The sequence below is a fragment of the Marmota marmota genome, unplaced genomic scaffold (assembly GCF_001458135.2).
Source record: "Marmota marmota marmota unplaced genomic scaffold, marMar, whole genome shotgun sequence".
In the NCBI taxonomy this organism is placed as follows: Eukaryota; Metazoa; Chordata; class Mammalia; order Rodentia; family Sciuridae; genus Marmota; species Marmota marmota.
Window position 1 is genome coordinate 7,975 of NW_026006421.1, and position 8,734 is coordinate 16,708.

General features: G+C 37.6%; 1 pseudogene; it reads right to left on the bottom strand.

The window, feature by feature from the left end:
• Positions 1-4,509: 4,509 nt before the first annotated feature.
• LOC107161142 lies at positions 4,510-6,878 on the bottom strand (annotated as a pseudogene).
• Between the last annotated feature and the right edge of the window lie 1,856 nt (positions 6,879-8,734).

Sequence of the window (8,734 nt, forward strand, 5' to 3'; positions counted from 1 at the left end):
ACCGAGAGAGAGAGAGAGAGAGAGAGAGAGAGAGAGAGAGAGAGAGGGGGCAGGGACAGATATCATTCAAGGCCACATGCATAGTGACCTATTTCTTCCAGCCACACCCACCTAAGTTACCAGCCAGTAGTTCTTTTAAATTATTAATCAATCAAACAGACTAGCCCACCCATTGAGTTACAGCCCTCCTCATCTAAGCATCTCACCTGTGAACCACCTTCATGGCCTCATGAAGAAGGCTGTGTGGCTGGAACTGCATGTCCCACCCACTCTGTTTCCTTAATCTTCCTGAAGGCCCTCAGATGTGCAGCATTCTATTTTAACAAACATGAGTTCCAAGGCTTATGGAGATTAACTTAATGAAATTTGCACAGGAGGCCAAAGTGCCAGGATTCAAACCCAGGCAAGCCGACTCCATGGCCTGCATTCTTGGTGCTGGATTACCATGTCACTTCCAATGTCTGCATTCCCTTGGGTGGAGAGGTGATTTTTAGACATAGAGGAACCCTAGAAATCACCATTCAAGCCTTCCACTTTTGGAGATAAGTAAAGGAAGCCACGGAAACCATCTGTTCAAAGGTCACCTAGTAGTCCCTGGCTGAGACTGGGCCCGCCTTGGCTGCTTGAGCTCCATTAAAGGATCTCACTCCACCAGCCCCTCTGTGAAGCTACCTGCCTCCCCTGTGAATTGAGCACAGGAGGCCACAAAGGCCTCACAGACCCCTGGGCTGCATGGACCCCTCAGTGAATTTGAGAATGTCTGGCCTGGATCCCAGCTTTACCAGGCCCTTCTTTTGCATAAGCCAATCTTTCCAGGGTCAGTCCACTGATGCAATCTTTACTCCACTGTCTTTGTGGAGCCACTGAAGGTCCTGTTATCAGCTGCACAAAGCCAGGTCAACAGCGTATGCAGGCACACTCCATGCATGCTTGTGAGGCTGCCCTCTTGGCTATGCTTTCTCTTCTTCAGTCTTCTCATCTGTAGAATGGAGACAATAGACATGTGTACTTTAGAACACTCTGATAAAGTGTCACAAATCACACACTGAGTGCCTGCCAGCTCCCCAGCAGAGGCTCATGAAGTTTATGTATTAATCCATCACCACTCTTCTCCACTGTCCTGTCCACATGGGCCATTAAGAGGTGAGAGGAGTCCCTCACTGGATGTGACAAATGTTTGCATGTGCCAGTGACTTGGCTGGTGGCTCCACACCTGTGGTGTCATAGTGACTGTGAAATGTCCCTCCTTCAGGGCCACACAGATTCCTGTCCCTTCATGGTTCTCATTCTGGTAACCAGGCAACAGGCAGTGATCTCACTCAAGGTGAATAAATATTCTTGAGGATGTTGTGAAAAAGGTACACCCATAGACTCCCTGTGGGACTGCAAATTGGTGGAACCACTATGGAAAGCAGCATGGATATTACTTACAAAATTAGGAATAGAACCACCATTTGACCCAGCTATTTCACTCCTTCGTTTATACCCAAAGGACTTAAAACAGTAGTGATATACTGTAGTAATGCAGCCACATCAATGTTTGTAGTACCTCAATTCACAATAGATAAACTAGGGATCCAACCTAGGTGTCTCTCAATAGATGAATGGATAAGGAAATGTGAAATATATAAATATTCAGCTTGAAAGAAGAGGAAAATTATAGAATTTGCCAGTAAATGGTTGAAGTTGGAGAATAGCATGCGAAGCAAAATAAGCCCATCCCAAAAACCAAATGCCTATTTTTTTCTGCTAATATGAAGACACTAATTCACAATAAGGTGGGGATGCAATAGGGAAGGATAAGCATTACCTTATATTTGGTTGAGGGAAGTGATGGGAGTGGAGGGCAGGGGATGTGGAGATAGAAAAGATAGTAGAATGAAACAGACATTTTTACTGTATGTATATACGTGACTGCATGACCAATATGATTCTGCAACATGTACACTCAGAAAAAATGAGAAATTATAACCCCATCTATGTAAAATATATTAAACTGCATAAATGCATTCTATTTTCATTTATAACTGAAACAAACAAAAAAGAACTAGAGCATAGCCTGCAGACTCTAATTCCATTTTCCCTTCCTGTCATAACCCTCTTATAATGACCCACTTAGCAATATAGGAATGCATTTCTTTGTATCCACTTTATATTTTATATATATATGGAATTATATAGTGAAAGAAGTAACTTCTTAACTTCAACATTATTGTAAGAAAACACATGTCACACTGCCTGAAACCAAAGTCTCTTTGTCTCCTTTTGATAGCCTCCAATTGTGTTTTTCTTTTTCTATGAATATGTTGTGCCTTGAAGATTTTTACCACCCATGGGCATTTGGGTTGCTTCTTCTATGGAGTTATGAAGAAATATTCTGGTATGATTACTGTTGTAAATGTGTTTGGGCAAATTGCATGTAAGTATTTTTATTATTTATATACTAAGAGTAAATTTCTGGATCATCAGTTAAACATATTTGAAATTTAGTATACATTACCAAATGCTTTCCAAAACAACTGTATGAATTCAATCCACTAGTAACATGGGGTCACTCTATTCTATCCATATCCTCACTTACATTTATTACATTCTGTCATTTGTTATCTTATTAATTCATCTGGGTGGGCAATTGTGACATATTGTGTTTTAATTTGCATGTCACCAATGACTAAGAAACTTCTGCATTTAAATGATTTTTTTAAAAAAAATTTCTAGATGGACAAAAAATAAAATTTTTATTTCTAAAAAAATGTTTAAAATCTAACATAATGTCCACTGGTTCTAAAATTTGTCTTCAACAGAGAAGAGATTATTAATACTGTTAATCACATTTTTTCTGATATTGTATTTTACAATTAAAATGAGTAAATTAAATTGGGATTAATCTTCATATGTATAGTTTCTTAAATGAATAAATTAGAAATTACAACTGACATCCCACTCCTTTCTCCCTTTTTGTTCAGTTGTTGAAGAAACAACAGGATCCTGCCTCAAATCTCTCTGCAGCAAGCTGAATTAACCTCCATTATCATGGCACTGAGATTATTTTCTACTACCTTAAACATTACCCCAGATTCTGAATATATAGCTAAACTTGTTCCTTGTATTTCTGTAGCTGTGTTTTCCCCTCGTTTGGATTCCAATTTACTATCTTTTTTTTAACCCTGAAGACTCTTTCACAGAATTAAACGTCCCCCATCTTCCTTCCTATATGCATAGCCACACCAAGATTCCTGGACCTCTGACAGAAAGTAACGTCCACACAGACACAGCTGTGAGTTCCTTAATCTTTTATTGTCAGATGCTTTAAAACTCATGGATTTTCTTATCAAAAAACTCATAGATTTTCTGCTCATGAATGAAGATGTTTTCCATTTCTTCCCCAAAAGCTCAGACCACTGTCAATAACTGTTCTCACTGTACACCCTTCTGGGCCCCTATGTGGGAAGGAATACAAGGACTACATTCTAATGCACTTAGGCAAATGTGTGTTAACCCATTTCCCTCCTTTTCATCCTTATTTATTTCTTCCTATTTCCACTGATATCATTCTGGGTTTATTTTGTCTACTGCACATTGATCTAAAAATTTACCTGCTTACAAATCTTATTTATTACTCTGCTTTGCCACTATGGGCAAGCCTACTTATTTAAAACAGGTAAAAATGCCCCTGCATATATACTTTGTGCTTTTGCACAATTTGCTACTCATTGGGATATAATTTTAAACCATGGACTTTCTCATACTTGTACCAAACAATCCTTTCTTGGACGAGCACATCACTAATGACATGCCACAAATAATCCTTGCTTGGACAAGCACATGACTAATGACATGCCACTTATATAAAAAAATTAAAATATGGACTTAACCCACAGTAGAATACAATTTTATGAAAATGAGCATGAAATAAAGAATATAAGGAATAATAGGGATCAAGTGAACTTAAGTGGTGGTTTATAATTCCCAAAAGTTTTCCCAGGAACTGGAAATTTCTTATATTTGAAGTCTCCTGTTTACATAACAGTCATGTTTTCTTATTTACACTTAATATGCTCTGGTTATTCTAATTTATGGAAAAATGAACTGGTTTTTATTATCATCAATGCCAAACAAGGCTTCATATTAAAATCTTTCATTAAGCATAAAGTTACTTTCACATACGCTACAATCATAATAATCACATTTCTTTTATAAAGTCATATGCTTTGTTTGGATTTTAAAATATCCACGACTATAAGATTTTGTATATAAAACTCACATTGATGGTTATGTAATAGTAAATTAATCAAATTGTTACACTACCTAGAATAAAATAAAGTGGAAATAAATTACTCATAAGATTTCTATTTAAATCATCTTTATTTACAAAATACTATCCTAAGAATTATAATCCCATTAAGCTTCAACTAGAGTAAAAGTATAATCACTTCCTTAAGTAAAAGCACATACTTAAAATAAAAATGAGAGATAAGTCAAATTACTTTTGAAGAGAGATCAGAAACATCAGGTTTCTTGTTGTGGTTCTGGATGTTCAGTAGCAGTCTCATTTGAAGGTAGAATCAGCCCTGAAGGAATCTCACATCTACTTTCAGAAAGTAGAGGTGGGAGAAGAATGTAGCTCTTGGGGGAAGATAATGAGAAAAACACCTCAGTGAGTAAACATTTTCCATTGGAAATGGAGGGGGTGGTGGGCCTGCCCAGTGAAAAATAATCTCCAGATGCTCCATACATGTTCCCTGAAGGAGGTAGAGGAAATAAAGGTCTTCTTCTCATGAACTGACTTTTTGGGTCCACTGGAAACAATGCACCTCTGACTGGAGGAGAAGATGAAAAAACAAAACTAGAGCCAGTTGCTTTGTTTTCAGCAGGGAGAGATGAATCAGGAACACTGGAATTTCCAAGATTGACTTTGGTATCATTTTTACTAGATTCAATTTCTGAATACATAGGCCCACCCACTTTATCTAAAGAAGGTATATCAAAACTTCTGTGTTCCACCAGTCCAGATAGTGTGCCATAATTAGAATAATATACATCCTGCCTTTGTAGAGGAAGATGGGGATCAGAATATGGTTGGCCTGGTGGAGGTATCATCAGCCTACAGGACTTTTCCCATGGAGGTGACAGGGGCCCAGGATTATAAGGCACTCTCTGAGGATAAATTAACACAACATAGCCTAATTTTCTCCTTTCATTGATAATCTGAGGTCCCAGAGGATTCTCTCAGTCTCTTTGTCCTCCCACTGGCTCCAAAGGTGAAAATATGAGTGGACCCTTCTTTTGCAAAATAGGTCCTCTCACTTCAGATAAAGGTTGACCCAATAATGTTGGAATGTTTGGGGAATGCTCTCTGGCAAAGGCTGTATTTGAATCATCAAGTGCATAAGGATCTTTTTCTAAAAAGTTTAAATTTATCCTTATTTTCAGTTAATTTTGGTTGTGAGCATTTTGTGTCCTTAAATCTAGAGGTATCTTTTAGCACTCTGAGCTGCCAGCTCATTACCATGTGCTTTTTTCTCATAGTACATAATCTGACCCAGATAGGAATGAATGCTTCTCTCCAATCCTTCTTCAAGATCTTTGACTTGCTTTCTCAAGTTCTCCAGCTGTTCAGTTGAATGGCTCATGTTTTTGTCCAATTTTGAAATTTTCTCCTCTCACTCTACCTGGTAATTTTCCTCTCCTATTAATTTTCTTTGGAGTTTCATTACACTTTTTGATAGAGTTCAATCATGACATTAAATTTCTGCTGAAGATTCTGATTCTTTTCAATTGTGTATTTTTGATGGTAGAGATGCTTGCTCTTTCTTAATATTTTTAATATGTTCTATAAGGTCTTCCTTTACTTCATCTACTTCAGATAATAAAGTAAACATTTTCTTTCTTTCTCCTCCTAATGTTTTAAAAGGAACATTTAACTTAGAACCATAAACCTGTTCCTTCAAATCTCCTTTTGGCTGATCATCTAAGTGAGCACCAATTTCTGATTAACTCTTCATTTTCATTTCCAAGTTACCATCATTTTTTAGGTCATCTCCAAGCACAGAAGCCCAATCTTTCATCTGCAACAAGTGTTTAGTCAGAGACTTAATATGATTCCCTTTGTCTCTTAGAACTTAATCTGCATAAACAGTAGAGTCTTCCAATGTTATTTTCTGTTTATTAAGGTCATTCACTTTTTCCTTCCATACTTCAGCTTCTTGTAAAAGTTGTTTCTGACTATCCTGAAGTTGGGAATTTTCTTTCAAAACCTCTTTTGTTGCTATCTTAAAACTTTTTATATTCATTTAAAATATTCTCAAGGTTTTTTCACCTTTGGGTATTAGTAACTTGAGGGGTATTGATTCATCTCCTATGGACTTAATCCTTCTTGATATATCTGCCATCAATTCATCCTGTTGAGAATGTTTAGTTTTCTCTTCTTTTAGCTCTTTTTCTAGAAGAGTATTTCATCTCCAAGTTTAGATTTAGAAATATCCCACTTTTCATTCATTGCCTCCAAATTTTCTGCTTCTATGGACTTCTTCTCCAAAATGGCATCCTTTAAAGATGACTCTAAGCATTCATACTCTTTTTGAAAAACACTAACTCTCTCAAGTTGTTGGCATTTTTCTTCAATTAGTCCAGAAAGTTTAAGAGCAAGCTTTTTTTCCTCTTCTCACATAACATCTGCTTTTAACACATTGGCAACATCTCCACAGAAACAAGAGAACAGTAAAAAATCCAATAGCTGCATATATCACCAACTCCCAAGGATATCCATAAGGATGAGGGCCTGGTTTCATATCCACAGACAATGATGCCAAAGCCCTGCATACTTCTTCCAGGACCAGCCCCAAATGTAGCTGAGGGGCACCCCTTGGCCACTCCATCACTCTAAGGCTGCTTTGCCTACTGCTGCTGCAGCCACGGTCTGAGAAGCCATGGCCAAACAGGCTGTGGACACTCAGGTCTTTGGTGAGGAACTCAAACCTGCACCAGGAAATGGAGCATACCATTTTGAAGCAGCTGCAGGGGTGGTGGGGTGGAGCTGTGGGCATGGCAATGGAAAGCCACAGTCATAGGCTCCCAGTGGCCTAGCACACTCAAGTGCCTGTCAGGGAAATCTTAGCCCCTTCACTATGCTGTGCATCATGAAACAATGCAGGTTCCAGTCTGTCCCAATTGAGCCAGAGAGTACTCCTCTCCTTGCCACCCATCCCTTAGTATAATTTCAGCCAGGCCAAGGTGGAGTTTATTATGTGCTATTCCATTCAGTCATAATGTCAACAAGTTTGATGTAACTAAAATTCTAAAGCTTTGTAAAATAATTTAAAGAGCTAGTACATCGTATATTTGTACAACTTGCCCTTTTATTGCAATGACTCATTCCTTTCCCTCCCCTCCAGTCCACTCCCTTTTTCCTTCCTTCTTTCTCCCTTCTCTCCCTTTCTTTTCCTTACAGTGTTGGGAGTTAAACTCCAGGGCCTTTTCCATTCTAGGCAAGCTCTCTACCCCTGAGCTACATCCGCCGCCTCTTGACACTTACTATAGAAGTAATCTGAATTATTTCTGTGGAAAAACTATCGAGTTAGACTATTTCAAAAAACTAATTTTAGAAGAGTTGTGTTGTTTTTAAAAAGTCCAGCACATGTAATATTTCTAAAAAAATGAACTTGAAACGTGAATTCATTTACATGTTAGTTTTACTAGACTACTACTTATTTAAGTCTTAAAAATCATTTTTTCAGATATTCTTTTGAATTCTTATAGAATACAAAAACTTCTAAGTAACTGGGTCATTATAAATATACAGCAAAAGGAAAGATAAGATGTGACTCTTTGAAATGGCTTTAGCTCCTGAAGGTGAATTAGGTTGTTGTTAAGATAGAGTTCATTGCTTGATGTAAATAAAAGGCATCTAATATATTTTTTATTCCTAGTTATGCTTGAATTGTTGATAAGCCAAATATAATGTTTGAAGGAAAGCATTCACTAGTAGTCTTTGGTTTCCTAAATGTCTCTAAAGTTCAAAGGCAATATGCCACCATGTATGATTAGACCGATTCTATTTCTATGCCCAGAATTTTATCAATGTAAACTAATGTCCAGTTGCATAAGGCATGGAAGTTTAGAAACTTTTTAACAAACGTAATTATGTGAGGTTACAAATATGTTAATTAGTTCATGGTGAATATTTCTCAGTTTACATACATGTATCATAATCAAATTACCAGCTGGGCATGGTGTCTCACCCCTGTATTGCTAGTAGACACTTAGGAGGCTAAGGCAGGAGTATCACTAGTTTAAGGCCAGCCTCAGCAATTTAGTGAGAACTTGTCTCCAAAAAATAAAAAAAATAAAAATAACATGGGCCCTTCCATATCCATTAAACTACAACACCATGTGCTGCTGCCCTCTGCCACCTCATGACCCAGTAGGCCTCACTGGATGCCAGCATAATGCTCTTGAACTTCCAGAGCCATGAGGTAAATAAAATGTCTTTTTTCTATAACTTACCAAGTGTGATATTCAATTATAGCAACAGAAATCATACTAAGTTTCAGAGAGATTACTAGTCAAGGCACACAAGTAAAAAGCAACACTTCTGGGACTCAAACCAATTGTCTTCAGTTCCACACAAAAGCGAAGCAGTTAGCCATAAAGTATAACACACAAAAACCAGGCTGCAGATTCTTCTTTACCTGTCAGAGCTGTTTCTGTTTGGATGCAAAAGTCACGAAATGAG